Source organism: Rhipicephalus sanguineus, chromosome 1 (assembly GCF_013339695.2).
Source record: "Rhipicephalus sanguineus isolate Rsan-2018 chromosome 1, BIME_Rsan_1.4, whole genome shotgun sequence".
Lineage (NCBI taxonomy): Eukaryota > Metazoa > Arthropoda > Arachnida > Ixodida > Ixodidae > Rhipicephalus > Rhipicephalus sanguineus.
This window is the reverse complement of record NC_051176.1, coordinates 128,893,344-128,921,324: the sequence shown is the minus strand read 5'-3', so window position 1 is coordinate 128,921,324 and position 27,981 is coordinate 128,893,344. Positions and strand designations below refer to the sequence as shown.

General features: G+C 50.0%; 1 protein-coding gene across 7 annotated transcripts in view; it reads left to right on the top strand.

Moving 5' to 3' along the window:
* Positions 1–27,981, top strand: part of LOC119397741 (dual 3',5'-cyclic-AMP and -GMP phosphodiesterase 11) — a 532,132-nt gene that overhangs the window by 283,197 nt on the left and 220,954 nt on the right. Inside the window, exon 1 of one of the 7 annotated variants that reach the window (XM_049416419.1) lies at positions 126–681. The exons of 5 other annotated variants lie outside the window; for them this stretch is intronic. The gene's annotated coding sequence lies outside the window, so the exon portion shown is untranslated. Of the gene's footprint in view, positions 1–125; positions 682–12,742; positions 13,013–27,981 lie in introns of those variants that run through there. One more of the 7 variants, XM_049416420.1, reaches the window with a different exon arrangement.

Sequence of the window (27,981 nt, the reverse complement as noted above, 5' to 3'; positions counted from 1 at the left end):
TGCGCGGAGAAACCGCCACGTAACCAACCGCACGCGCGATCTGCCGTACGTTGCACACATGCGGTAGGAAGTGCGGCTCCCCGAGCGACTCCCCCACTGGCAGGGCGCGGCGGCAGCGCCTTCGGAGTCACCTTGGAAAGGTTACGTCAGGAGCGTAGCCTTGTGACGTGCCGTGACGACAACGGGCTTCCCCCGCCGCCAAAGCGGCGTCCCCCGAGAGGGTCTCTCCCCACCCGAGGAGGCGCACCACGCGCGCTACGCGTCGCCGCACCGTTCGCGCAGTCGGCAGACCGAAGGCGTGCGTGCGGCGTGTTTGTGTGCTCCGCGTGGCCTGGCTCGCCGCCTAGCGCGGCTGCTGTGCGCTCGTCTTCGTAGTCGGCGGTAGCCTCCTTCGACCTGGGCTTTCTGTGCTTACGCGTCTGCGTTGCTGGAGCGGCGCTGGTTTCTGGGAGCGAGTGGAGACGCACAGCACGAGGATCACCTCGTGTTACGTTACGATACGACCCTGAAGTGACGTTTCGACGAGTCGCGTTTGCATCCCAACCGGTGCTTTTGATCGGTTGCCGTTGCCGCGACTTCTTCGTTCGGCCGAGTGGCACGTGCGTCTGCTGGTTTCGCGTTGTGTTACGGACATCTCGTTATGCAGCCAACAACCGTGGAACACAACGAAGAGCGAAGATGGTAAGTCAGCGTTGTGTACAAGTTTTTATTCGATGCAGCGCCAACTCGACGTAATTTCTTCATGTTCAAAAAGCCATTGCGATTACAAAAAAAAAGTAAAAGGAAAGAAAGCGATTGACTTTCCGGAAGGTAGGCTGCGTATGCGAGACTGATTTCAGCCAGTGTCGGGCAGGTCACCTTAACGTGTCCACGTTGAAGAGACTTGACTGGACGTGATTTTTTATGCGTGACCCTAAGGAAAGACACTACATTTTATTCATCTTTTGTTTCGTTGTAATTTCTTTTTCATCTCATCCTTGCTCATCTAGTCGTTTCAGTTATTATCTCTCACATATTAATAACTTCGATATTTTCCGATTCATCGGTCGTATGTGCGCGAGTAAAGGCCGAGTCTTCGTCGTCACCGTGGCATCTACTGCGTAGACCGCCTGCACTTTGCTCGCCGATTTCTTAGACGCAGGTTCGTGCTGTGCTAGACTGCAAACGTCACACGGGAGTTCCGTCGCAAATAGTTGTCGCAGACGACTCTTGTTGCATGCTCTGCAGTGACCTTTCTGAACAAAGCGTCCGTTTCTTTTTCGTTATATCTCGGGAACGTGAAAGGACGGGAAACTGCATGCGGAGACGAACGATGTTCACCTGCGCACGCAGTCTCGCAGAAGCAGAAACACACTTTGATCGCAGAACGACATGTCGTCCCTTGATCGTTGGTAATTGATCAGTTTTGGGTCTTTTAGTTCATTTTTGTCCCTTTTATTTTGGGGTTGATTGGTCTTGTTGAGCTCTGCGTGCGGTTGAACTTTTCTCGAGTACCCACCTGTAGAGATGATGATGATAATGACGTGCTTAGCTCGCAGCGAATTAATGTTTCGAGGATTCGACGACGAAAAAGGTTACTGTTACTGCTGACTTAAATCCGGTGAGCATATTGGAGTGTACAACAACAACAACAACAACAACGAAAGGAATCAAGTTCGTCCATAGGCGTGTCCAGTAGTGCATCATTTCGCGCGTAGTTCAGCTTTATGGGCTGCAAGAAACGGGTCGCAATGTCTTGGAAGGGTGAGCAAAACTATACAGTGCGACTTTGTGTAGAACACGCACTTGAACAATTTAGACCGGTGTAATGTGTAGCGGCGTACTAAGCGAGATTTGGTGTACTCGCATAAACAATGCGTACTCTTGTCGGTTTGGCAATCTATTACGCTCAAAAATTCCGCACCTAAACAATATTACCACGTCACTGTGTGCCACGTATCATTTATTTATTTATTTATTTATTTATTTATTTATTTATTTATTTATTTATTTATTTATTTATTTATTCATTCATTTATTTATTTATTTATTTATTTAAGCGAGTGTTACGCGGTTAAGCATTCGGCCTTGTGCAGTATGCGCAGCGAAAAAGGGCTGCCTATTGTCCGGTTGAACCTCAAGCTTCTGGGGGGAAATGTAAACGGATACAAATTTTGACGTCCACTATGTGGTAACTTGGAAGAGTACACACCAGCAATAAAGCTGCGTTCGTGCAAGCACTTCCTCGGTAAGGATCAACACCACGCCGTTATGACAACGATACGTGTAAAGTTCGTAGGCAAGAAGGCGCCACAACTGATTTCACAACCCCGTGTGCCACGCGGTGTACAGTTTTCGAAGCCCAAGGGCACGGAGCGAGAAATATATATATATATATATATATATATATATATATATATATATATATATATACAGAAGTGAAAAATTTCGGGGGGGGGGGTGTTTGAACCCCAGCCCCCCGCTCCTGGCTACGTCAGTGAACGTCAGCTAGAGAGGAGCGAGAAAGGTTTGCTACCCTGCTCTGGGGGAAGGCATGAAGGGGCGAACAGAGTGAAGAGAGAGATCGACAGCATCACAAGCTTTTCAGAACCGCTGTCTATGGTTCAATGCATGCGGTGAGAAGTATTAACTGGTCAGCAGTCGAGATAGATGGGGGAGCTTTAGAGTATATTGGTGGAGGAAAATCAGCGAGGTTGATATATAGAAAAGGACATATTGTTGGCGTAATTGTAACTGTAAAATATAGAGATGCAGGTTTTTACGAAGAGATGAAGTAGATAGAGAGCCAAAATACTAGCTCACTATATACAATACCGGATTATCTCAATCAGACTGTTTGTCGCCGCCCTGTTTCAAGGGAACGCCAATGGAAGTAAGCGGATTTTAAGCTAAATAATAAAAATCGAGATGAAGGGAGTTGAATGGAGACACCTATTAAAGTTTCACTTTTTAGCGCACAAACGAACAAGGACGAAACGCCTATTAGAGGCATACTTGAGGCACATGTCAACCTATAGGTAGACCTCATCGCATACTGTAAGCTCCCGTGCTGCTGGGAATATTTTCCGCGATTACGTGAAATAATGCGAGACTTGTGAGCGCGAGCTGGCGCTTTTTCGCACTTCTATATAAAGCTCTCGCCCTATCTAAACAAGTATAACCGAACTTCATCACCACTGCAGCGAGTGTTTTATTCGGCGAGGAAGCTTTAAAAGTGGCGTGGCATGTCATATGCGTACATACCGTTTTTCTTCCCCCGTATAAACAAAATTTTTGCGTATATTCTAAAGCGTGCGTATTTGAGCTGCCTGTTTTATACTTGCTGGGGAAGCAGCGCGAAAGACAGCTAAAAAAGAGAGAGAGAGAGAAGACGAACCACGGCGCTGATTTACGAACAAGTGTCTTATTTCCTGATGAACGCGCTCGTTTGCTTTTCAGGGGCTTTTCATATTCACAAACTAGGCGATGTGTGCGTGAACCAGCCGTCTTTGTCACTTCTTCGGAATGATCATCAATATCTGAATAGCATGTTCCCCTTTTCTCTTCCGGTGTAGGAGGTGTACTTATAAATGCCGCTTGAAGGAAGTAAAACACTTGTTTGTTATTCAGCGTCGTGGTTTCTCTTCTGTTATTTTGTCCTGTTTATTTTTTCGTGCTCAGTTTCCTCGGCAAAATTTCCGTATTGTTCGACCTTTGTGGCTTCGCTTTCGCTCGTCTACCTCTTGCCAGGCGTGCGGACTGACACCTTCCGCTTCGCCGTTGCTTTACGTCACATCCGGTGGTCGGTATTCGTTTTCAGCGTAGGCGTCTTCGCCATTTCCTGTCGACGACGTGACGAACGAAAGGTGACGGAGTCGACAGTAATTTGAATATTTGTGCTCTCTTGTTAATTTGGAATGCACAAGCTGCCCTCTCTCGAGGATGTTGATACCGCGCGCACTGCTTCTGCAAAGAACCACTTTGATGGCAAAATTTTAAAATCCAATTGCCAGTTTTTAATCTTTTCTTTTCAGTGCGAGTCGGAGTGTCTTTTGTTTAAGAACCATTCCTTCTCAAGCAGGCAGCCCAAAATTTCGTGTCTATAGAGTCCCTAGACCCAAGTTAATCCAGCGACTTCAAATAACATCAGAGCGATATAGTCTCCGTATGCATACACTGCTCGCCCGTTTGCTGCGTATGGAAGCTTCTTGATGTTTCACCGGCGCCCTCCTTCGCACACGTTCGATGTGCGATTCGAGGCAACAAATGCCATTTCTCGTCTACGCTTGTCACGCTTCCCAACTTTTTTGCTGTGCTGACGCGACAGCTCCGATATTTTGAAGAAGTATGTCAGCTGACGCGCGTCATTCGGGTGAATAAATCTGTCAAGGGCAATGTGCGTACAGGGATTGCTTTGTTGACCAACAGCGTCTGTCAACAACAAAACTATCAGGAGAGCACGAGTGATCTCTTGATCCCTGCAGCTGCTGGGGCTATTTGGCCAAAATTAGCCATTGCGTGAAAGGCTGGAAACGAGAGTTGGAACCAGTATAGGCTTATTCTTCCACGTATCCCGTCGAATTGTTTGTCATAACTAAGCGAATAACTATATAGATGCAGCAAAGCGACAAAGAGTCACTAACAGCGCTCGTGTTGCTATTTCATCATTTTATCTCGGGCGCTATATGTTGTGCACCCGTGTCAGCTTTGAGGAAGCTGTTTTAGCGCAGCTGGCCTCCTTGGTACTCAAAGGAACAACTACGTGATTACACATGCTCAGTATAGCATGCAGGAGTGAGACAGCTGCGCATATTGCGCATTTTTGATACAATTACGTTTTCCTGCGCCAAGCTGCTCCAAAAGCATGGAAATCGCAAAAATTGCGCCGAACTGCATGCTCCAAAACAGCCTCGAAAGCCAGAATTTCGATGCCCACATCAGCTTCGTTGGGAAAAAAGGCCGAGTTGACAACATGATTTTCCAAGTTGCGCCTATAGCAGCGCCTGTGATACCAAGAAAATGAGGCGTTCGCAAAAGACGTAGACGCGCCCAACCGTCTTTCTATGCACCTTTCCAATGAGGGCTCCCATGATGCCGCCATAACCTCCTCTGGGTTGTTGTAAATATGCGTGACGCCCCAAAAATGTTCTGCCGTGCCCCGAGCGTGCTGCTGCTTCTCGCTAGGCTGTGTCTACTGGCACTATCAAGTGGCATGCGTGGCGGGAATGGATCTCAGATTCTTCGTTTTGCGTAGCGTGTTCCTCCGGTCGCAATGGTTTTCGCGTCGACGCTGCTGCGTGTGGTCACCTACGCGCACGTTTGCTGTGGGAATTTTTGTACCCTTATACGACCCGTACCGTGCACGGGAGAGGCATCACCCTCGTTGCATCAACGCGGCGACAACTTCATGCATGCGGCGCGTATCTGCGATGCTCTGGCGGTTTTTCACGCCGAAACCGGCAGCGGACTGATGTGAAGCACCTTTGTATCATTCCCCAATAAAAGCATGCAGTAAGCTTACAACGGCGCTACGCTCGCAGTACCGTACGCGATAGTCAGTGCGAGATAGCTTTATGAGATAGTCAATGCGGCGAGGTATCTTAGCGCCCGCCCCGCGCTCTCGAAGGCGGTCCCACACGAGGGGGCAGCGAACGGCGGTAGCGCGCCTTTGTTCTCGCCTGTTCAAAGCGTGCAGTAGGTTTGACGCTACGCCAACCGCGCGGCCGAGCTTAAGGCGTTTCTTGTGATGTCCTCCTTACAAACACTGACCTACAGGAAGCTCTGGAGAAGCTTGAAAAGCTAAATAAGCAGATCTACAAAAAAGTCAGTTTCACCGCAAGTGAAGCAATGAATGCGATAGCATCAAATTGTAATATTATACGAAGTAAGGTTGGCAGCTAACACTTATGGGGGAGAAGTTCTTTGCAGTACGTTCCACATGAGTCTCCTTTGCGCATGCGTGGCCACGCCTGGCAACCATGGGCAGCGCGCGCTGGCACCTTAAGTCCCTAGATTTTTCCCTGTTCTTTCGACTTTACTGGCACCCGGCCGCCTCACGCAAACGCCTGGCCTTGGAAAATATGGGCAGCGCGCGCTAGCAGACGCCGCACGCCGACGGCTATGAGGACCCAACTGAAAATGTCGCTCTACAACAGCCGATATCAAGCTTAGAACAATAGGAAAAAGGACGAAGGCTCTCACGCGGGCACATTTGAAAGAGGTATTGGGCGTGCAGCTGCTACGATGGGCGATTATATGCGTTGCACGCAGGCATCCGCAGCGGCCCGCGACCCATGCATCTAGCTTCATGAAAATATTAAGGGTCTGTGCTTGTGCTACTCCATTCCATCGGATACAAATGTTACTTCAGTACATTTTGAAGGTGAAAACTTCAGCACTAATAGGAAGGAACACGCGCACTGCGCCTGGGCTCGTCTCATCTCTTTGTAATTCGTCCTCGTTTGTGCTGAAGTTCTTACCTGCGAAGTTATGCAGCAACTAGGCCTATTAAGGAGAGCGTTCGAACGGGCTGGTAATTGATCTAGAACATCATCTTGATGGCTTTCACCTTCCAGTCGTCTGAGACAAATGCATAAGGGACCCTGAGTTTTTATTGTACTTCAGTACAGGCCATTTCATAGGGGCATCTTAGCACCTCCGTACGGTAAACGCCATAAGTACGGCAATATCATCCGCACGCAAATGTCAGTCGCTACTAACAAGTCCCGCAGGTGCCTTACATCTTCAGGTGCTGTCGCCACTGCAGGCTCCACAGTGACCCGCGCCGCAGGAAAAGTGGCACGGAATCTGCTCTCAACAAGTGCTGAGCGTAGTCGCAGCAGCGGCAAAGCGGCACTACCCCTACGCTCAGTATATTCTAGAGACCGTACTACCGCACTACCACACGCCCGACATATGCCTGTGCTCGGCCGCGCCAGAGAACATCTGGCCGCGCTCACAAGGCGCGTGTCTCCGTTGCTAGGCGACGGCCACGCATGCGCAAAGGAAACCCATGTGGAACGTACTGCAAAGAACCTCTCCCCACTTATGGATCCGATCTCGCGTAACTACAAAATGCTGGTGTAAGAGAATACGGCTGCTCAAAGGAGAGAAGTGTTAAGATCACAGCACTCAGAAGGGTATACGAGCCGACGTGATGCCAGCCGAGATAGCGCGCGCGCCAGCGATCGCGACCGCGCCCTTAAAGTCAGTCCACAGTTGCTGCTCGAGCGACACCCCCTCCCTCGCGTTCCTTCGTGCTCCTTCAAAAGGGGCGGCGCGTTTCCTCTTTGCATGAGTAGCAATCAACAGCAGGCCTGGCATGCGGTGTTATGTTATTGCATGCGCCCTCCGTGCAACGGGTCGGTCGGCTCTTTTCATCTCTGCCTCAGCCGCGTTCGTCGCCCTCGCTTGCGCGCTTTTACCGAAGGGTAAGACATACGATGCGCGTTGGATGTTATCGATTTGGAGTTTATACGAAACATGACTACGGTGCCGACGGCAGAAACCTGTTCAGAATATCGCAATAAAATTATATCACTGATCTTAAAAAGGCCTACTGCTATGTAGCTGCAATTCTTGTGCAATCACATTCTTTTTGTTGTTGTTGTTTTTTTCAAATTTTTATGAAGTGAACCTAGTTTGCAGAATCTTTTTTTTTAATTATTTCTTGCGTTTCTTACTCGGGCTAGACAGGTCGCATGGTATTTAAAGAGGTAGTATAGTTCACACCTTGCGATACTTTCTCCAAAGGCTGCTTCAGGGTTACGTCTATCCTAGGCCAATTTAAATATGTACTTGTCCCCCCAAGTTGCTACAAATCTGTTTTTCAAGCTCCTGAGATGACAAAAAATTCCGCTAACTGCTCCAAAATCGAAATTTTGCTGCTCCAAAAACTGCTCCCAAATCAATTTCAGCCGTCTCACCCCCCAGCATGTTACTTCGCCTAGTTTTCTCGACGTGACAACGATTTCTGTAACCACTGAAGGAGAGCGTCAGCAGTGTGCGTGTGTGTGTGTGTGTGTGTCATAAGTCCACGCATTCTTGTTTCAGGACAGCTGCGTGCAGAGGAAGTCAGGCTGACAGCTTTAAATCTCCGCTGTAAGTTAAACTTCCTTCGCTGAAAACAGGTCAATTATAGAGTTGTAGAGCCCGCGCGAAGGAAATGCGTGTGGAAACATTTTGCAGTGCACTAAACGTGCCCTTATTACATAGTTTCTCACTGCACGAACGCAACAGACTTGTCCAGAGTACACGCGCCTACACATCCGCGAATTGGGGCGTAGACTGAGTCGATAGTCAGTCACGTAGTGGAGCTCAGGCTCTCACCGCGTCTATAATATCAGGCAGACAGCTATTTTTAAAGGTTAGCTGTCTCATGATTGCTGCGGTATAGTTGTAACACAACCTTAATGAGGCGTATAAGGCGCAATGGAGCGACCTTCTCATGAAACAATTGAGAAACCTGATTGGATGTATACCAACCTACATATTCCCGCGCTATCAAAACCACCACATTTCGATGTTTTGATGGGAACCTGATTCAGGTATTGTGGGAGGCACGTAGATTCCCAGTCGTGGCTCGTGGATTCACGCGGAACCGTTTCTGGGTTAACGAGGAATCGCGCATCACCTTGAGGTCGACGCGGGGTTGCATTCAGATGGCGCGCCATTGCAGTCCCGCAGTTGCAGCTGCGGTTCGTGGTCGCTGATAGCGCGCTCGTAGTGTCGTATATACCTTCCGTAGTGGCACGGCGACCCCGAAGTGTACAGGCAACTCTTTCGGGGCTGTTTTGGCCGACGTAGCCGCTTCCGGTTTTCCTCTCGTGCGCGGGCAACGCGCCCACTGTCGTCCCTCTGTTGACGCGGCGCGTTGCATCCGACCGCGAAAGGAGAGATAAGGCGTGCGCGCGCTCCGTGGAGGGGCGGAGATAAGCGCTAATCGCCGAGGCCGTTTCCTTCCTCCTCGGTTGTCACCGGCACCGAGGGAATCTTCGATAGGGCCAGGGGAGCATTTATTTTTTTTTTCTTCTTGTTCTGTCTACCGACCTCTGCTGCCAACCGTGATGTCCTCGCGCGAGCTTGGGTAACGGTCATGCGAGAAAACGTGGCTCCTCTCGCCTCGTCTGTTTGCTTATCTTGTTTGTTATAGCCAGGGCGGGAACGATTGTGAAAACGAGGAGAACGCGGACCGCGCGCGTCACAGCCAGCGTAATGCACGCGCCGTGCGTTTATTGCAGCGAACCACGTGTATGGCGCGCTCTTGCCAACACGTGACACACTTTGCTCCAGGCGCGGAGCCAGGGCTGTCGAATCGCGAGAACCGATGGAACGCGAAGGAATGCATGCGAGCTGTTTGTTGTGTGCTGTTACTGTATATGCGGAGGTTGTGGGGAAACAATAGAATCGTGTTCAAGGCTACCGTGGCTTGCGAAACTGCATGCTGTCTTCGTCGCCCGAGACGGGTCCAAAGGCAGCATGGGTCGTTGACGAAAAGCGTACCGCGCTCACGCTTTGCGAGCTTTCTCTGCCACTTTGGATCCGGTGTCTTATCCGATTGCAAACCAGCAGCAACAACTCAAAGCTGCGCGAGTTGCTCAAGGATAACGCAATAACTATATCTCATCTGTAGGGCGCGCACATTTTCTTGATGTTGCTTGCAGCTATATACTCGCTATACACAGACCGTGTACTGCGAATAAAGTTGGGCGATTGGTAGGAAGCGCACATGGTACACCGCGCCACCCGTATAATGGAGGGCCGCTGCTGCGTTGAGCAGGTGCCTTTGGATTGAGTGTAAATCTTGATGAGGCTACCAAGGTTCGTGGCTACGAGCGAGTCTCTTGAGATGAGACTTCAAATATGCCAGGCGCACGTGCCGCTCTGGAGCGCGCGCCTCTGACCCGTGCGCTCCTAGAGTGAAGCGAGCTGTCTGCGACATACTCATCACTGAGACGTGTGGAATATCTTATGATTGGCACGGATTCTTCATCTATAATTTAAAACCAGCCTTAATGAAGCGACGAGAAATGAAACAGCAGTTAACGTTCATATATCTTTCCACTTCAGTTTACTGCTAGGTCGAGGTGATGTTGAGTACATATATGTAACATATGTTGGCGTGCCTGAAGTATTATACAGCAACAAAAATTCCCTGAAGTAACAAAAAAGCCTGAAGTAACAGCAACAAAAACTAAGCCCACTCTGGTGGCACTGTGATGCCTTATGTGTTAGATTACTATATGGGGCTTTGCTGCTGAGCACGATGAGACGTTAGAAGCTATAAAAAAAGAAAAAAAAAAAGGCCAGCTGATCAAAATGTGCGTGTGCATGGGCGTGCTTGCGTGTGGATGTGCTTAAAATAACATTAAAACTTCATCACTGAAGGTTATTTAATGTACAAAAAAACTGGAACACGCCTGTCATTCGGCGTTGCTATAAATTTCACACTGCGCTAACTGCAGGTGATGCGCTGACTTCCTTTCCTTTTTTTTTTTTTCAGGGTGCGCGCGTGTTAGCCACATGTGGCCTAAAATCAATGTTAGGCCCTATATGCGGTATACAGTGCTTTGGGAGGGCCGATATAGATAGCGCTGCCGAGTTAACTTGGGCTCCCTGCTCTTGAGTGTAATAAGTTCGCGTAGGTGTGTTAATGCTCTGTGTTGTCGGCGGGGACATACTATATTTGCGTGCAGCTGCCAGGGGCGCGCGCGCGCGTGGTGTGTGTGTGTGTGTGTGTGTGTGTGTGTGTGTGTGTGTGTGTGTGTGTGTGTGTGTGTGTGTGTGTGTGTGTGTGTGTGTGTGTGTGTGTGTGTGTGTGTGTGTGTGTGTGTGTGTGTGCGCGTGTGTGGAGAGGTCGAACCGACAATTTACTCTAAACCTCTTCATGGAGAGGCCTCTAGCGGGCACTGCACAATTTTGAGCGTTGACGCTGCACGCAGCACGGGGGCTGTAGCCCATTGTTGTATGCATACATCTGCCGGTACCGTATATATAGGTTCTGCGGAGAAGCGCCCCAGGCTCTTTTCCCTCGTTCCACTTCAACAGGCCGAAAACACTACACACTGCACGGATGCCTCTGTTTGTGCCGGCGTTCCAAGTCAGAGCGGTGCATTGTCTCGTCATGTGCTTTTACTGTTCACGCGCGCGAAGCAGCAGCAGCTGCTGCTGCGGGTTGTCGGCCTTGGCGTGTTGTGTCAGTGCACTGCAGTTTCTGTGCAGCTGACCTACATGCCTACTCGCCGACGTAACTGAATTGTGCTGACCTTGTTCATCTATACCGCGCTATATGTTTTCTTGAAATATGCTTGTGGAGATTCGACTGTTGGAGATGAACCTGCGGGGTGCACTGCAGCGGAATCTTATGTGTACCATAAATGGCGGCGGACGTCGCAGTCCCTCAAATTATCTTTTTGAGAACGTGGAGGCTCTTGTATGCTGACGCGATTCCTTTTGCGCTGCACCTGCCGTGCATGACATAACGGCTGTAAAGAGCACGTTGTACGTACAGCCGGGTCCACTGTTAAAGGGTACACTTGCGTGCAGGGCATGTCCGGATTTCGCTCTCGTGCAAAAGCATAGTGGCTTATATTTGCATAAAACTGCTGGTGGTTGACAGTTCCGAACCCTTATGATAGACTAGTAACGTGCACGAACAATCTTTCCGCATCCACTAGTCGTTAGGAGGCCGGCAAAATGAACGTTGCTCATTCGAGTTTTCCCTTTAACATTGGAGCGTACTGTACATACGGTCCACAGCCAGGCGGCTGCGTTTTTTCTTCCATCAATTTGATATATCGTGTTGCGCTGCTAAGCACGAGGACGCGGGTTCGATTCCCGATCATGGCAGCCGCATTTCTGTGTGGGCAAAGTGAAAAAAAAAAGCGCCCGTGCACTTAGATTTACAGTAAGATACAGCTTAACAAGGCAGGAGAGGTCCCGCTCATGTACTTGGCGGTTTTCTTCGACGGCGGTGTCACTGAACGTCCGGCTTGTGACGTCAGTCTAGAGCGCGCGCTCATTCCTGCAGGCTTGTGTGCAAATGAGGTGCAAATGCCGCTGCCTTCTAAAGTTGTGCCCGGATATACGAACCGTAGGTGGTCCAAACTCTTTCAGAGTCGCCCAGCCCAAAACGGTGTGCCTCATAATCATATTGTGGTTTTGGCTCGTAAAACAACACAGTTAATTGACTCGCTGCAGCGGTCTCCTGTCCCCAAGAAAACGGCGACTATAAACCAAATGAGCGATGGGAGAGCAGCTTGGCAGTTGCTCTTCCGAGTAGTTCTATAGCATAACAGGGTCCGAAATCCCAAAGGTTTTCCTTCGAAGGCGCTTTTAGCCATTGTCGGACAATATGGTTCTGATCATATATCAGCACCACAATTGGCTGGCATTTCCTCTCACGAAAACTTCTGGAGCTTTTTGAATACGGGAGGAGGGCCCGCTCTCTCTAGGTGCGCAGTCGAACGGAACTTTCCTGGCGTATATTGAATTTGTGCAAGACGATGTCGACGGCTGCACGCACGTGGAACGCCGGCATGTTGACGGGCGCGAAAACACAATAACGATAGCAGCGAACGTGACGAGCGCAGGGGCCTCATCGGGAAGTCCGCGCTTGGCCGTCTCATCGAGCAAAACACAAAACGAGCTTCGGTATGCGTCTCGCGTATAGCACGCGCCATGCACTGCATCAGTGCGAGCAACACTGCAGCACGCACATTATGTATACGCTCGCAAGTGGAGCTAAAGCGAAATATATTTGTGATTTCAGCAGCCAGCAACAGCGGCGCATTGTTCTGGCGGTCGCCCCTCTTTCGCTCTCCTTGCTCGCCACTGCGGTGTGGCCGCCGCTCACAGCTGTGCAAGAGCGGCACCGCGCAGCTGCGCACACCATCACGCAAGCGATCGGGTTTCGAGTCTCGCGGAGGCGGCCGCCGCTACCTTTTCAGGTTCGCTGTCAACTGTGATGGGCGTCCTTTTGCCTCTTGCACGGACACAGGCCAACACAACGCACTCATCAGGGCGGTCGTTAAAGGTCAGGGGCGGCATTCAGTCTTTATGTCGTAGGAAATTTGTGTGATTGGTCGCCGGCCTTGTAAATAACATACGTTCACTGTCGCTATTGGACGATGTTTTGTTTTTACAGACGCTACTATACCGTAGGCGCGTTTTATAAGTACGGGCACTGCAGTCGAGCGAGCGCCCCGGTCAGTTTTGCAGAAAGAAGCGAGAAAAAGCACCTATTTTGTGACCAAGCACTGTATATATATATATATATATATATATATATATATATATATATATATATATATATATATATATATATATATATAGCGAGCTTGCACTAAGTCGCGCAAGGCTGGGTCACAGCAGAGCTGGTGGGCACGTTTCAGCTTCTCTTCTTAACCCTCTGTACAGAATGCTTGTGCGGTCATTGAGTGCGTGCCGGCTCGTGATAATGATAATTTTCTATCTACGGCACACGGCAAACCTCGACCCTAACAGCTCTGCTGTAAAAAAAAAAGAAAAGAAAAAAAAAAGACATTCATATGCTACAGAATTGTTTTTTCGTAAGTGCAAATGTCGTCCATTCGTGAAAGCCGCTATCCCATTTCAAATGTCACTAACATAGCGAAAAGCTTTGCGAATTCGGCCCCTACAGCTGTGTCATGATGATTTGCATTCCGCCTCTCAATGACTGGAGGAGAGCACAAGGGGGGAGTATGCCATTGCACTCGCCGCACACAAAACCGGGGTTCACATACATATTTTCCACGGCTCGGTCTGCCCTGTCCTGTCGCATTAATGCGATTCGCCTTCCCCACCGCCGTTTACTTGGATGCGATGGCGCTATAGAAATGCAACGCGCGACACCACTTGTCGCATTCATACGCGCAAACGCCGCCCATGACAAATTTTCGCTAAAAACCGAGAATAAGATAACCCTTTTCGGCTGTTATTATTTTCATTTCCCGTTCTCTGAAATTCGGATATCTCAAGCTATATGCGCGCACGGAATACAAATGGTATCGTAAAATTTGGTTTTCTTCATGCGCTAATGTATAGGAGCTATACAGAAAGATCACAGCTTCGTCGCAAAGGCGAAGCAATGAATGTAATAGCAACAGATTTGAATGTTATACGAAGTAAGCCTATAGCATCCTTAGGAGCAGCATGAATTGTGTAAACATGAGCTTGCTAAAGCAGATGTGCTGCGGCGTGTACAAACGCATGTGAGAATAGAGACTTGATGACCACGACAAGCCGCGTGTAGAATGGTGGTGTTGATGACCAGCGGCTCCGGTAGGCAGATCATTTTAGGTGCTTAAGCATAAGATGGCTTACACATGACGTAAGACACGCAGCATCCGAACGTACTGTGTGTACACTGTATCATAGTGCGAGAACGCTTCAGCAGAGCCACCGCGCGCTTCGGTGTCACCGAGACGCAGTAGTAACAGAACGAGAGCTTACAGCAGAACCACCGCGCCTGACCACAACAGATTTAGCTTTCCGACATTACTCGTCCTCCAACAAGCCAGTGCCAGCGTTCGCGCTGGCACTCGCTTGAACGCGAACTGAGCGGCGACAACACATATCGTGAACAAGGTTATCAGCCTTCGTCGCAATTACGCTTTTTACTCGTTGCTTCGCAGATTGCCCTTATGAATTCGCCTAAGACGACTCGACGGCGAAAGCCATCTCCTTCTTTTTCTTCTCAGTCGATGTATTGATGCTCCTCCGCCCCTATCCGAAAGCTTTATGCTACTAACGTGGTTTTGCACTGCCTCCAGGATTGGAGTCATTGCAAACTTTCTGCACCTCACCTGATTTTGCACTGCATCCGTGATCGGCCCACCTTTGATCAAGCGACGATGTCATGTGGCGTAGTAGTGACGTCATGATGACGTCATAGTGACGTCACAAATTTTGGTTATCTGTGTTGTCATAACGTGATGATTTTTTGCATCACTCCTGTTGACCCCGACGCCGCCGGACGCCGACGGTCAATTTTCGCGTTTGATGAAGCATCTATACACCATTTTCCGGACGCGCTCAAGCGCCGCCATCTTGGACTGATAACGTTGCAGTTTTGCATCCGTATCAAATAAACAAACAGTGCCACGATGAACTAGCACCCACGAAAACGCTTAGGCCGGTACATTCAACGTTTCTTGACCACGATCATTTCATATTACGACGTAGAAACCCGGCAAAACAATCGTTTATCAGCCCAAGAGGGCGGCGCCCATGAATCGAAAATAAAGGCTTTCGCCTTACAGGGCCCGCGAGGCCGCGCTAAGCCGCGCCCTATGCCCTTTACGCCATTTCGAGGGCAGTTAGTGAATAAGCCTCTGCGACGCCGAAGCAGCCGAAGTATCAGAGAGACGCGCACATCGCCAACTCTAAAGGATGCATATAAATGGGTAGCCGTTTGCACAGCGGAGCATGTGTGCGCTCGTGACTGGATTGTCTAAGGAGTCCCGTCGCGGAGCATAGGTTCGGTGGTTCGATTTTCATAAAGGCTATTTTTCTGTGTGGCTATAACACACACACGCGCACACACATACGCACGGAACCGTACGGCGACACCGACGGCAAAATGCGACCGGGGTGTCCATATATAATTACTATCGCAATAATAATAAATTATGGCCTCTATATATAACAGCTGTAGTGATCACTGCTCTTGAGAGAGGTGAGCGAGACATCTAGGGATCAAATTAAAAAAATGTAAACAGAAAATGTTGGGAAGAAAAGTACACCTGTTCACAATAAGAGGCCGATGCGTGCAGAAAGGAATGCAGGCGTAATGTGGCTGCAAGCAGAACTTTGAAGCCGGTACACGACATGAGGGCATCCCTGCCTTCGACCTGAGTCCTCTTGCTGCGCTTACTTGTAGACACGCGCGTTTTCGAGAATACTTGACAATAGAAGGGCACGTATACTGTGTTGATGTCAACACAGAAGCACCTATAAGGACAGCTGAAAATTGTTTCGCCGGTGACTGCTCCCGCGAGTTCCTCTGCTCTCGTTCGTTCGTTCTTCACCCATCAAAGCGAACAGACAACGGGCGAAGAGACCTTTTTACTACAAGGATGACCTTTCGAATTCCGTGAGGCGAGCCCACGGAATAAGTGCCATATGGCCGATTGGGCTTCGCGGATGATTGATATGGAAACGTGACGTGTGAAAGGCAGCTGCTGTCGCGGGGCTCTTGTTCTGTCGGCGAAGATCAGGGTGTTGATTTCTGGAAAGCGGATGGAGATAACCTCGAAGACGTGTACGTCACGCATCGCGCCGCGTCCCATTTGTCACGGCTTTTTGTATTTGCCTCAACGTCGTATATATAGTTAGATTTACTTACGCGAATGACTGTCTGGTCAGAAGGTTTGCGGCACGAGAGGCGTCCGGGCTTGCTCTACGCGAAATACCGTTTGTCTGTTCGATGAGTTTTTTGACGCCGCTAAAGATCTTCAACCTCCCTTTGTCTGAAGAGGAAGCTTGCAGGATAATATACGCGGACGACGTGTATTCTGCACCGCGCTGAGTCACATTCTCGTTGTGTTTTCTGAACGCATATGTCGGGAAAGCGTTGTTTTTGTTTTTTGTATCCTGACAGCGGAAATAACTTACTCTCGAAACTTTCCGAGAAACAAACAAGAACTTGTGATACAACCTCCTCTTTTAAATTAGCTTTGCAGGTAGACTGTGGCGCTGCTAAGCTCGAGGACGCGGGTTTCGATTCCCGGTCACGGTGGCCGCATTTCGTTGCGGCGAGACGCAAAAACACCATCTTTTACTTGCGGTTTGATTCTTGCGGATCTTCTCCCACTTCCATTTTTTCAGATGGCTTCTGTCTTAACCTTTTAACCGATTCCGGGACCCGTCCGAAGAACTTCGATTAGAGCCTCGCCCCTCCCCCTTTCCAGTTAGTGAGATGTTGATTGAAACGTTATTTCTAACACCCGTGCACTTATAAAGGACCCGAGGTGCTCATAATTGATACCGGAGTCACCTATTATGGAGTGCCTCATATGACGTGGTTTTCGCACGCAAAACCCCCGGAATTTAATTAATTAGTTACGTGCGCACAAACTTTGATGGACATGTTCCAGCGACGACCGCCAATGGGTCGAAGGTGTATACAACCGCCGTGAAACATAGCAGGAACAGTAAAGACAGCATCTCTAGCGGTTTAATTCTAACAAACAACAGGCCTTTAGGCAACCACATTAAATGCTTTCAGAAGAAAGATGCACATTAAGCTATACATATATAGCAGCTTCGAGGCAGTGCGACCAGAAATCTCGAGCTCGGTCCGCGGAAGAGACGAAAGGGCGCTTATACAGAGGCGCGTTCAGGTTAAGCACGACGGAGGCTGTATGCGCAAGAGCGTTTGTTGCTGAAGGCCCCGTATTATTTGCTCGTTCAGGAAGCTCCTAAAGGGAGGGAAGACCCGACGAGTGCGACCAGGACGAAAACATTATAGACGCGGCCGATCGGAAACAAGAACCTGAATCGAGCGGACAATGTAGTACATGGGTTCACCGCTTACGCGTTAAAGCGACACTAAAGGCAAATAACAATTTCTGTCAGAGTGAAAGCCCAATGTATGACAACTTCTAAAACGGCAATATTATCAACAGCAGTGCCCTACTTACCGAGAAATTAAGCTAAATGTATCACATGATGAGCGCCACGTGTGGGACATTTTCGAAGTGATCCCGATGACGTATGGAAGTCGGCCTACAATAAATCTCTAGTAATCAAATTAGCAGCAGTAAAAAAAGAACATTCCGAGCATCAAAAGACGTAATAGAATGCTGTTTGTTCGTTTCCGCTTGATTCATGGAAAACAAAACCTCCGTGGCGTTGCCATGGGGAACGGCGCGCGTGGTTCAAAGGTTCCGTTTTCGCCGAACTGCGCCTCGCCCGTCTCAGTGGTAGTTTCGGGATAGACGTCAGACTCTGGAGTTTCCAAGATGTGTGGCGCCACCTGTCGGAGAAGTATTGAGTAGTGCATAGACCGACTCTCTCGCACAGTTTGCTATGGGACCAGGTGCAACCAGCGAGTGCGAAACAACGATTGAGCTTAATATCGCGTGTGTTTGCGCATTTAGCACTCAGAACGAGAGCTGTGAATTGCTCTCCGCTAGTCGGACGCGCCACCGAGCCGTCGTGAAGTGCTTGCTGGATCACTCGCTTGAACGACGGCGAAAACAGCAGCAGACGAGAGCCCTCCGCACGCTACGAAGAAACTCCGCGAAAGACGCACTGTTGCGTTGTGAACTGCCACGGACGTAAAAGACTGAATAACAACGTTCAGTTTTACCGATTTCCATAGTTGTCGTACGAAGATGAAAGGCGAGAGCGCTGGATACGGGCCGTTGCGAGCGTGTTGGGTAAGCGAAGCACCCGCGTTCTCCACAGCCGGTGGCATGAATGTGTGGCTCTGCTGTTGTTTTGCGCAGCCCTGATGCAAAACCGTGGTAACCTTGACTATGAAGCTCAGCAGAGGCTCTGACCGCGGTGCTTGTCGTGTAACACGAAGTGAGCAGCTAGAGGCAGACTGGAGACGAGTTGGTCGTCACAACACAGCATCGCGGACGTATGTACGTTTTGAAGGCTCAGAGTTGTGGGTCTAACTAGCTAGCACAAGCAAATCGCACAATGTTGGTCGTGACCCCCTTCAGGTTTGTTTCGCCCGTGTCCTCCGCGGTTGCCGTAGCTATCTCGGAGGCCACGGTTTTGCCTTTGGTTGTACCCTGCGAAAGTGGACACGCACGTATTCCCATTTGCAGTACATACAAACGGAAGACGACCATCAAGAGACCATTTGAGGATGCGTAATAAAACACTCCAATGCACAGGAAGCGAGAGATGAATTAAGGGAGAATGCAACTGAAAAGGCGAAAATCGCCGGAGCCATTCGCCCCTGATGAACCGAGTTTTGTACCACTGATCGTAAGATGCATAGCTAAGTAAATTGATCGTGTATGTAGGTACTTTATCGCTGTGGCATACGTACATACCCGATTTTAACGCATTTAGGCTCTGGAGAACGGATGTCGGAGGGCTTGCCTCGAACTCGGTGTCGTGTGATGCTCGCTTGTACTTGCGAGTTGCAGCGCGCGGGAATAACTAAAACTTATTTTGCATTGTACTCGCAGTTCGCTTTGATCAGCTTCCTTTGTTTCTGAAGCGTAGATTGGCGGAAGAAGCTTTCCAGGTCCTCGATTTTCAGGAAACCGCGCCTCGACACCAACGAAAGAGGAAGGTTATATTGCGGCCTATGCACATTCGCTTGCGGGCGGCTCTCTTTGCACTACCCAGTTAGTGCCAGGGCTACGATGAGGGCGCTGGTGGCGGTGTTTTTCGCAGCGCCGCCTGGGCAGAGTCTGACGTCTATCGCGTACTGCCGTGCGTGTTTTGCGCGCTCGTGAAAGTCGCTCTGACAGAAACTTCGACAAAATGCCGCATGCGTGTGATATTGCCGGATGCCCGAATGGTGCACAACGCCAGTGCTGCAGCAAGGAAACCGGTGTGTCTTTTCACTGGGTGCCGCGGAATGAACCCTTACGCTCGAAGTGGCTAAGTGTCATGCCATTGCGCCAGTGTGCTAAACAGTCAAAACCTCTGCGTGTGTGCTCGCTGCACTTTCGTACTGAGGATTACGAGACCAACCGCAACTTGGTGAAGGCTTTGAATGTGCCCAGCCGAGCAAGTCTTTGCCGCAGCGCCGTTGTTGCTACTGTGGGTCCCGCTACTTACGCTCGGCTGCTACTAGTGTCGGCGGCCGCGCAGTAAAAACGGGCAACGTTGGGCACGGCAGCAGTGACGTATGAAAGTCGTATTTTCAGGCGGGAGATTTGAAGCGCGCTAACGCGATGCGGACCACTAAAAACGTGATTTTATTTCAAAATAAGCACTTCCTTGGCACAAAAGCAGCACTTCGAGGTTTCTGGACCGCTATTTCAACAATCAACGTCGACTTAATAGTTGCCTTTAGTGTCCCTTTAATATATGCACAGCATATGCACAGCGCTCGTGTGGCTTGAAGAGGGCGGGCGAGTGCCTCTTTTTCACCCCCTTGTCGACGCCCACGGCTGAGCCACTGCTGAACACGCATACTTAGGACACAGAACAAGCAGTCGAAGCGAGGATAGCTGTAGCAGTCCTGCGTACGTACTACATACGTGCGCGCGAAACACAATGGTCCGTATGTGGATACCCGCAGAAATTGCATACGCTATAGGATTGTTCGTAAATTTCTGCCAATCGCGATGATGGACGTATCATTAGAGAAACCGCCTGGGCAATGCCCAAGAGCCCTTACGAACAAGTTGTGAATTCGGCCCTGTTAAGTTGCTGAGCCAGCCGCTCTGATGTCGTGACTGCTGTCACGATATTAGAACGGCAAGGGGGCTCAAAAGAGGCACTTGCCCGCCCTCCCCAAGCCACACAAGCACTGTGCTAGTGCCACGAGCGGCATTAGCACAGAATTGCTGGCAGCGCCTGCAGGTGTGCCAAAACCCCCTTTCCCCACACCCTCTCCCCGTTCGCCTTTGTGCGATTTGGTAACATCCGAAATACTAAAATCCTGGATAAATCCCTGCCTCAGCGTCTCTGGTGCAGCGTCCGGGATCGCTGGCCGAGACAGAGCGGGGCCTGCCCTTTCGGCAAGTGCGGCGCGACCGAAATGCGAGTACGCCCTAAATATAAACGGGCGTAGTAGTGTGACGTCGAGAGCGCGCTCAGTGCGAGGCACGGACGTCTTGTTGCTGTTGCCTAGCGCCCTTGTTGTTATTGTCGGCGCCGCCAGATGCTTCTCCGGCCTTCGCCCGGTCGTCGTTGTGGGTCGTCTGTCACGAGAGCAGGCTGCGTGGTGCACACGCAAACACACCTTGAGCAGGTTTGCCGCAGCGATTGCAAGAGCGAGAAATGAGTTCGCCGCGTGCCAACGGCTTTGCGTTGCGTGCTCTCAGCGTGTGCACATGGTCGTCTAAAACAATCCGCATTCGGAGTCCAGGGGCAGGGTTCATAGCAGGGTCGTCAGTAAGAGTAGCTGACTCGTCATTGACCGATGACCATTGACCGATGCCTTAAGCTATTTGGCTGGTGTTCGTCCTCACGAACTGTTTGCACACGAGCAAACAGGCCCGCATTCACGAAAAAGCTCCACGCAGAATCTCCTTCGGTAGTTGTATAAGCGAAACGTACAATCCATAGGTGCGGCCTTCTCTGGAACGTTGTTGTGAGCGGCATCGGCACGGCCTCTTTCTTCTTTCTAGCGTTCGTCAGCGTCTGGAACATCCCCACAGTACGCGCATCCCCATGCCTGCTTTACATCGTGTCCTACAGAGGGCCTTTACTGCGAAGCTGTCTTATAGACATGCCTGTGCCAGCAGCAGCAGCAGCAGCAGCAGCAGCAGCAGCAGCAGCAGCAGCAGCAGCAGCAGCAGCAGCAGCAGCAGCAGCAGCAGCAGCAGCAGCAGCAGCAGTAGCAGCAGCAGTAGTAGTAGTAGTTGTAGTAGTAGTAGTAGTAGTAGTAGTAGTAGTAGTAGTAGTAGTAGTAGTAGTCGGCGTTCGCAGAAAACTCCCAGCGGGCCCATTGGCTGAACTGGCAGGTCACGTGATCTCACTTTGACCAATCAGGTATCAGCGCGAATTGCAAATCTAGCGGCGGATTCAAGAGATCACGTGTGTCGCGTAAAAACAGTAGTCGAACGTCTTCGGTGATGAGCTTCGGTTTATTGCTTGATGCAGAGCAAAAAAAAAGCGCTCTGCAACTGTTTCTTCGAGGAATACAAAGGCGCTGGGCAGCGTTCAATAAAACCCAGCCTATCGTCAGAATCCTCCAATCATATTCGCGCTCCGAAAAAGGGGGACCTCTCCCCTACCCCCCGAGTCGCCGCTCCCATAAATCTGTCAAGCGAAACACAGCGACAGAGCACTGTTCTGGTGCTGCCGCAGTCGTCGCCTCTTCGGACCTTGAAAGGAAACAGCGACGACCACGGGGGAAGAAAATGGAGGGAGGCGACGAAACGCAAAGTTATAACAACGTGATCTCGCTAGCCAATCATATAGACCCGCGCGCTTTTCTAACCACACGTGATCTCGCTATCCCATCGATTAACTCGCGTGCCGAAGACGCAGCGTTGCGAGCTCGCGAAGCTGAGGGAATTCGCCAGCAGAGAGCCGAAGACTCCGAAATGCGAACTCGCGAAGCCGAGGCAACACGCCAACGAAAGGTTGCCGCCACTACTGAGGGCAGCAAAGGCCACTGCAGGGAAAGCCGCAAGCTAGCGGGATCATTGTGCATCGAGAGCTTCGCTGTACGACGATCTTCACGGAGTGCAGAATAACAGAGAGCTGAGCTAGTTGGTAGGCATTCATTCTAAATGACAGGCCGTGCAAACACTTCTTTCTTCTCACTTCTTTCTTGTATCCGTGTTTGCATGCCCTGTCTTTTTAGAATGGATTCACGGAGCGTATCGGCTGTAGATATTTTATTCCACCTCCACGAAATATTTCAACGTAGCGTTCATAGGAGGTGTCCTTCTTTACAATTTGTTCTGCAACGCCGGCACGACGCATTCATATATGCTTCAGATATATTCGTATTCTGCAAGGGTGTGTGCTTAGCCCTGTGGATAAGAACTGACCTTCGGGGCCCTAGGTTCGGAACCCAGCACCGCCAAGAAAATTTATTTGGTTTTATACATTTAATTGCTTATTGCGATTAGTCTTACGTGAAAGAGGGACGGACACACAGTTTTCTCGTTGAATCAGCACAGAAACGCTTACACATTTGATAACAACATCAACTTGCTTCAAGCCTGGCTTGAACCCTTATAGGCCGCATTGACTGTATAGTGCCGCGTGCAACTGGCACGGCTTTTCGTTCGCGACCAGTGTTTGCCATCGACAGGACATAAAGCATGATAACTACAGTTGTCATGCTTTAGTATTACAATTCATTTTTGAGGATGGGTTTTTCACCCAGACACCTACGGTTTGTACATGCCCATCTCCTACCTCTGTGGTTTGGTGGTACTTCTACGCGGATGGCCAGCCTGTTTTTTATCTGGGGTCCGTTTCACAAAGTTTTTAGTTTTTATGTGATATGTTTGTTATTGGCTAACAGGCTTCGCTGATGGTATGTTCAGCATCACGATTGATCGAAAATTTCTTTTACGAATAATTCTAGCGTAAGACGTTTTTCTGAATACGGGCCCTGGTATCCGCCTCCCAAAGAGTTTAGTTCGTATGCGATCTTTTTGCTATTGACTAGCCGTGTGCGCTAATGTATTCAGGAATGGCTCAAATGTTCTCTTACGAACAATTCTAGCATAAGAGCTTTTTGCGCATACTGGCCCTCTCTCTTTTTTTTTACTTGTTTCATTGCAACTGTAAGGGGCTTCCTACACAGTCACAGTCGCGTGTTCACAATAGAGCTCCTAAGTTCGCTAGAACGATTTTGTAAGAGCATGGGTAAGCCATTTGATCAGCCAATTAAGTCAAACGGCCAATGGGAAAAAGCAGACTAGGGTGCGAGTCCCATTTGTCGTTGGTCGGCCGTCTTTGCTAATGTCGCACGAATTATAATACGTCCAGCATCAGTATTGGCTAGATTTTCTTTTTTTTAAAAGACACTAAAGGCAAATAACAATTTATGTCAGAGTGAAAGCTCAATGTATGACAACGTCTAAAACGACAATATTATCAACAGCAGTGCCCTACTTACCGAGAAATTAAGCTAAATGTATCACATGACGAGCGCCACGAGTGGGACATTTTCGAAGTGATCCCGATGACGTATGAGAGTCTGCCTACAATAAATCACTAGTAATCAAACTAGCAGCAAAAAAAAAAAGAACCTTCCGTGCATCAAAAGACGCAATAAAATGCTGTTTGTTCGTTTCCGTTTGATTCATGGAAAAGAGAACCTCTTTGGCGTTGCCATGGGGAACGGCGCGTGTGGTTCATAGGTTCCGTTTTCGCCGAATTACTGCGCTTCGCCCAGAGCCCTGTTTCGCTCACGCGGTCGCGTCTCAGTGGTAGTTTCGGGATCGCGTACTGCCGCGTGTGTTTTGCGCACTCGTGAAAGTCGCTCTGACAGAAAGTTCGACAAAATGCCACATGTATGTGATATTGCCGGATACCCGAATGGTGCACAGCGCCAGTGCTGCAGCAAGGAAACCGATGTGTCTTTTCACTGGGTGCCGCGGAATGAACCCTCTCGCTGAATTGGAGCCCAGCGTCGCGAGCCAATGTCTCGTTGTCAAGTTCTTCGTCCACATCCATTGCGGCGATTGCTTCAAGCTTCGATGGCTTCGATAGCCGTTGTTGCTGCTGTGGGTCCCGCTACTTTCGCTCTGCTGCTACTAGTGTCGGCGGTCGCGCAGTAAAGGCGGGCAACGTCGGGCACGGCAGCAGTGACGTATGAAAGTCTGATTTCAGACGGGTGATTTGAAGTGCGCTAACGCGTTGCGGACCACTAAAACGTGATTTTATTTCAAAATAAGCACTTCCATGGCATAAAAGTAGCACTATGAGGTTTCTGGACCGCTATTTCAACAATCAACGTCGACTTAATATTTGCCTTTAGTGTCCCTTTAAAGGACCCCTAACACCAAAATTGAAACCTCGAGATGTTTGTGTTGTTTGACTTTTCTGTATACGGGGGCACATCTGACTGATTATTAGTGACGAACGTTGCCTTTAAGATATCTTAATTTGGTTTTAAAGTAAGCGTGAGTGCCCACTTGAGTTGGCTGCACCTCGCGACATGCTGGTATGACGTAATAGAGGCCCCGCGTGACGTTCCACGAGTAAAGCAAGTATTGTGGACGTCACAGAAGGTTTGCGGGGCGCACGTGCACAATACGACGACTGGCACCTGGCGAGGCCTATTGTTCCGCACCCCTCTCGCTTTGTTGTCGGGCTGCTCTCGGGGTAGTTTTCGTGAGGGGACACGCGCTTAACAGGTTTAACCCGTACCGAGGCACCCACATACTTTCAATCACTACCGCGCGCGGGGCCCCGATTTGAAAACCGCGCTTTCAACGTCACCACAGCTTGAGTGCACGTGGTCTCTGACGCTCCCAACATGGGGCGCTCGTTCCTTGTGGTTTTTAGGCGGGCGTTTTGAAGTGACGCTAGAATGGTCACAATTAACTACGCTAGAATTAGTTATACGATACGCTAGAGCATTTACGATTTAACTTAGGGATTACCACACACAAAGCTACAAATTACAGCAAAAAGGTCACCAACGAAAATTTTGCTGTCAGGGGTCCTTTAAGGGACCGACAACTGGCCAGCTCGTGTGATTAAACCCTGGTAGAAATGAAAAGACCATGAAATATAGTGACAGATTCCAGCATCCTTTTCGCGTTGCGAGTAGGAGTGATATTTTTAAATCGTGTTTAAAAGTAACAAAAAGACCGGTATGTCGCGTTGCCTAGTGGAAGAGCCCTGAACTTGGATTATGGAATCGATCACTTTGCTGTACGTAGTCACGTATTATGATGCTGTAATGGGTGCCACAATTAGTCCTGAAAATTAGAGCATGTATATTATTACCTATCCCCGCTCTATTTTGTGCTGCTTACGAGGTAAAAGGAGTTGCACGGTGAGAAGCGGCGCTGCCTTCGCGGTAGCCAGTGGAACATGTCGAGTCGCGACGCATGCGCAGCGAACCGCCGCGCTCGAACACGAACCGTTCTCGCGCTCGCTGTTTGCAGCATGTGTCGTCACGTGTGTATACGACTTCGTATTCGCCGCAGATAGAAATGTTTCACGGCGTTTTCCACGTTACCATTCCGTCAGTATAGACACATTCTCCGTTAAGCTTTCCATTGCGCTAAAGAAAATACGCACCATGAAAATTGCTTGTCGGTCCCTTTAAAAATAATTCTAGCGTAAGACGCTCCTGTGAATACGTGCAGAGCAGATTGTTGAATGTTGGCCTATGCAGCTTGGAACATGGCGTATCCCGTGGAAAGTTGTTTGGAGGCATCTATATATGCACAGGTTCCGTAGCAGTCAATCAAACGTTTTCGACTGTGGGAGACCGCTTGCGCTGCGGTCACGCGCAGAGGAAACCTCACGCACCCCCGTGCACGTCCTCTTCGACCAGACCAGCGGCAGACCGCGGAAGGTCGGGCTATAAGCGGACGTCGTCGCACAGTCTGCAGGGGAGAGCACTCGAGACTCGTTTCTGGTGCTCTCCTTGCTGTGTGATCTACATTCGCTCGGCCGAGCCTGCGCTCTTCCCTTCCTCCAGCCGTTTCTGTTTTGACGCGCCTCTCTTCCGCCTTCCCTCTCCTCCTTTCCACTCCCATTTTCTCGTCTGGCCCGTTCGTTGAGTGGGGCCGACCGGAGAAAATGACTGGAGGAGCTCTCCTGGTTTGCAGCGGAACGCTGCGCAGTCGCCCAGGCCTCGAAGCACCACGTCCACAGCCGCTGGGGATGCTTAGCCAGGGTCCAAGTGGCTGCCGCATGACGCATGCAGCCTCGGTCGATACACGGACGCATATATCCGCAGCATTCCAAGGCGCGGGGGCGGCTCACCTCGCCTGATTCCCGGCCCCGGTGTGCTGGAAGCCTTCATTGGCTGTTTACGCGAGTAAACTCGACCGCGATAGCTAGTTTTCGATGTGCGGTAGCTTCAGCCCCTCCTCCCTGCCTAAGAATCGAAGTGCTTCCCGGCTTCACCACAGCCTGGAATCTGCACGCGTGCAACATTGTATGCACACATGAATACACTCTTGGCTTCAACGTCTTCCTTCCTCCCCTCCTTTCTTTCTTTCTTTCTTTCTTTCTTTCTTTCTTTCTTTCTTTCTTTCTTTCTTTCTTTCTTTCTTTCTTTCTTTCTTTCTTTCGGGAATTGAAGACAAAGAAAACATTTTTTAACCTTGGCGGGCGCATTTCTCAAGAAACGAAATGAGAGAGAGAGAGGGAGGGGGGGGGGTAAAGAAAAGGAATCTCCGGTTGGCCCTCTGGTATGTAATTCCGCTCTGAGCCATGTATGTTGAAACTTCATTCGTAATGCGCAGTATACAGTTCGCGCGTGAGCGTCACTTTGTCGCAGAATGTAGTCAAGATAGTAGCCTGTAGATATCAAATGTAATTAGTTCAGTGTGCTGAGTGCTGTACGTGATCGTACACTTGAGCTGTCACGAGCGCATAGTATAGCGGACATTCGCCGAAAGCGGAGGCTCAAGGCATCGTGTCGCGACACCCATTTTTTGGGCTCTTGTGTTGCCTGTTCTGTGGTTACAGCAAGCGGGGCGTCGCCAGATCAAGCGACGAAGACATGCGTAAAGCGAAGCAGGGTATTGAAATAACTCTCAAATATGGGAAACAAAAAAAATTACACCATCTCCCGCTAAAGGGGACCATGAGGCGATGCGAAGCCGGAGCACTTGCACGATCGCGTTCCGTTGGCGTTCGTTGGGCATGCTACCGACCTCGCGTCGTGGAACGCGAAGAGGGACGCTACGCGCGTCGTATCTTCCATCTAGCCTGGCCGTTAATTCTCACAGGGCGAGCGGGGAACGCGGTCGACAGGCGGGCGAGAGGGGGCCAGCGTAGGAGAGGAGAGAGAAGGGGAGGGGACGCGCATGCGCTCGAGCTCATCGCGGCGTTGCGCAGGAGAGAATTTCGGCATGTCTAGCCCGCGTTTCAGAGGAAGAGTGGAAAGGGGGAGGGGAGATGGGTATGGGAGAGGGGGAGGGGAGAGGGAAAGTGGAGAGGGGAAAGGAGAGGAAAAGTGGAGATGGGAGGGGGAGAGGGAAAGTGGAGAGGGTGAGTGGGGAGGACGTGGGTGGAGAGGGTATGCGCATGCGCAGTAAGGGTGGTCACGCCGCACACCACCGGATTGAGCTCGGCCTCAAGATACTTCGCATCTAAATGAAACACCAGAAGCGTGCGTCAATAGTCAGGCAGTATTGCACTGGCCGTTAGGAAACGTGCGTAAATTGCGGTGTTTTG